Genomic DNA, 3,543 nt, shown 5'->3' on the forward strand with positions numbered 1-3,543 from the left:
TAAGGGGTGTTATTGTCTGTGTTGTTGTGTTGTTGTGTGTTGTGTGTGGGCTCTACCGTGGTGGTTACAGATGGTTATGTAGATGGAGCTCGTTAACTCTCACCCAGCTCACATTCCCCGTGCGCCTCTCAAACGACTGCTTTCAGCTCAGCGTGGATCTGGTTGTTTGCCAATGGGAGGCTGCCAGAGAGCGTTTCTCTGACTGCAGGGCGTCCCGCTGGCCTCACGGGGCGTTCAGACAGACGAGACCACACTGACGCCAGCTACTCAACATGGGTTTTCAACTTAATTGCAGAAATGTAGGAATGTGGTGCCAATACTGATAGGAAGCACGGTCATGTTCACGCCTGGACTTACATTCAAAAGTAGATACTTCTTGGCCGGACTTGTTTGGATTTAACATTACAAAGTTGAATGTCCCCCCCCCCCCCCCCCCCCCCCCATAAGTACAAGTACAGTAAGTGAATACTGTATGTGGAAAGTGGGCGCTCATATTGCCTTTGGGCCACCCCCCATGCAGTATAAGTACACACTAAGGAGAAGAGCGCCATCTATGGTCCAATGCATGCATACACACTCATATTTGTGTACTCATTTAGACTGGCAAGTGACGGTAAAAAGCCAAGGCGATCCCTTCGCCTCAATACACCACGAGTGTTTTATCCCAATGGGAAGAATGTCCATGCCGGCACTAGAGTACTTACCATAGTAAGTGTTGGAGCTATTTCTCTCTTTATATTATTTAATAGTTTAACATGTATTCTCTTGCTGTTTGTAGTGTTTATTGTACATGTATTCTTAGTTAGCTCATAAGTTAAAGTAGTTTCTATGCTTTTATTCTGAAGGCATGTTTGGGCACTGGGTTATGAGAGCACCTGGTGTAATTGTATATATTGGAGACAGGTGGATCACGATCGAAGGTAGTGATGGGCACCCCTGCTCTCATCTCTTCTCTTTGAGGCATTCGATGGGAATCTTTGAGCTTGCACTGAAGGGTGCACCTTAGCATCCTTACGTATCGGTTTAACCTTAGCATTAGCATTCTTCAGCCTTGAAGCATGAGCACCCAGCAGTGACGCACCGTTGTCCTCAAACACAGCGCTGTCTCTCCTGCTTTGATTTATTATTCAAAGTTCAAGCTTTGGGTGTTATTAACCTGTAGTTGTGTATTTTGGAAAATAGTCACATCGGACATATACCCTTTTCCTGATGTGCTGTCTGATCTTGAAGTTAGTAGCTGGTGGGAGGAAGTTATACATCTTTACAAAAAGTTCCCTGACACGGCCTTTGTGCGATGAGCTGAGTGTGTCCGCACGTTCACAGCTGTTTGAGGTGTTGTCAAGAAAATGCAGTTAAAGCACAATCTGCAGGAAATGGCGATAATTGGGTGAACAACATAAATGACCCCTGCATACAGATGGACATGACTTATATCTCCCCCTGCTTTTAACACAAACTCTAAGATTCTATCAACATGAATTATATCAAGAAAAACAAGGTTCATCTTTAAAGCGGCTCCTTGTCGTCCTGCCAGCGGACGGCCATTAGCATCAGGAAACATGAGGGAGCAAACAATGAACACGACAGAAAGCCAATTCCTCGCCTGCCTCTGCGTCTCATTTCCCCAAAGACAGGTCCTCTGTCCTCCACCTGCTGTGCGTCTGCGCTCACTGTGGACTCGCATCCAAGTGGAGTTCCTGCGGGAAGAGACACGAACAAGAGTGAGTTTATATTCGTGACAGAAAAGATGAGTGTTTTGTCAGAGCCCCAAGTGCAACTCAACACCCGGCTCCAGTCCAGCAGGGGGAGACAGGGAGCCCAGGGTCTGTGGTTCCACTGAGGATGTGGCTCAAAGCAAGAGTCTCCTCTCTCATGAGCTAAGCGCAGCACCCTCTCAGCAGAGGACACACAGAGGACACACAGAGGACACACAGTGCGCTGAGAGAGGAGACTCAGGGGACACACAGAGGACACACAGAGGACACACAGAGGACACACAGTGCGCTGAGAGAGGAGACTCAGGGGACACACAGAGGACACACAGAGGACACACAGAGGACACACAGTGCGCTGAGAGAGGAGACTCAGGGATTCCCCCAAAGACGCTGCTGGTGGATATTTGTGCACGTGTTAGTCTGGTTTAACGATGTTTGATTACATGCATTATTATTTCTAGTCTTATGAAGTAAGACGCTAAAATATAAGAGCTGGAATATCATGTACTTTGTTGATGCAGTTACCTTCGATTAGATGTTTAATTGTAACTTGATTGGAGCAGAAATGAAAGCGCTTGTTACAGGATGGCATGTTTTTCATTGAAATGTTTATTTGCCTAAAATGAATGAAAGTATGTTTTGTGTTAAAGGTTTCAACCTAAAGACTGAATGAGCATCAGGAGGCTGAGAAGAGGCTGATGAAGCAGAAAGGAATCTGCAGCACTCAAATGAAGAGGGCAGATTGCAGTCTGCGTTGTCCCTCGTGCCCACCTCTCCGATTTGAACATGCTGATGCACAATGTGATGCAGTAGCCTATGCAGGTGTGAGACCATTGTGTTTGTATTGTGTTATAGGTATGCATAGTTGTCTCCACATTCCAGTGTCGACCCCAGGCACGTACATGTGGGTGCTCTCTGATGGTACCAGTCAACCACCAAGACCTCCGTAATGACGTTGATCTTATTCTAAGAAGCTCAGTCTGGGTAATGGACATCGTCTAAGTCACGAGCCTAAGAGCACATGCACACGATTGCTAGGTCGGATGTGCTAATATGTGCTAATATTCACTTTAGTTGTATCAGTCTTACCCAGTATCTGAAAACGCCGAGTGACTGTTATCTGATCATTGCCCCACACAACAGACAACCCTATTCTTTCCAGTGTTCCACATTGCCATGTTCACGAGGGGTCGCAAACGGCTTGATAAAGCATTTTTGAAATTGTATCAGAATTATAGTTGAAACCACTAAATTCACTTTAGTTAAATCAGTCTTAACAGTTATCTACCTATTTCCCTTAAGGTAAATCAGACCGTCAGATACAATGTTTGATATGTTTTCTGTTCCACTTAATATGCTACCAGTATGAACATTGGTTAGTTGAGGTTTATCGTCCTTGGTGAGAGATGTTGGGAAGTAGGCATTGGGTTAAGCTTGTTTCGGGTTTATGATGGGCCTACCACTATTCAGAAGTGAATAAACAGTTTAAGAATATCATGTGGTTTGTATTCAGCTCGTGCATCGCAGGCCGACACTATAGTTGCTGGTATACTTTAAACAGAGATGTGTTTAGTTTATTTTTTTTTTTTTTTTCGAGCGTGTAAAACCAAAGAAAATACAAATGAAACAAAAGATGATACAGACATGATACAGTACTATACAAATGAATGCAATAACTAAACGAAATATTTAAATAATAATTGAATAATCTGTAGTATCATTGTCTGATAACAATAAACAACAAAACTTTAGCTAATTACACGTCCGAGAAGGGGTCGGAAGAAGTTTACACTTATTTAATCCGACCCCTTCTCCCTTTCGTTTTTAC

The 3,543-nt window shown here is 44.2% G+C and overlaps 1 long non-coding RNA gene across 1 annotated transcript; it reads left to right on the top strand.

Annotated features, from left to right (window-relative positions):
• Positions 1-1,889: 1,889 nt before the first annotated feature.
• LOC117452265 (uncharacterized) lies at positions 1,890-3,209 on the top strand. The gene is made up of 2 exons (XR_004552786.2): positions 1,890-2,111; positions 2,366-3,209. It is a non-coding gene; the product is annotated as an uncharacterized lncRNA (long non-coding RNA).
• Positions 3,210-3,543: the final 334 nt, after the last annotated feature.

This window comes from Pseudochaenichthys georgianus, chromosome 9 (genome assembly GCF_902827115.2).
Source record: "Pseudochaenichthys georgianus chromosome 9, fPseGeo1.2, whole genome shotgun sequence".
Taxonomy (NCBI): domain Eukaryota; kingdom Metazoa; phylum Chordata; class Actinopteri; order Perciformes; family Channichthyidae; genus Pseudochaenichthys; species Pseudochaenichthys georgianus.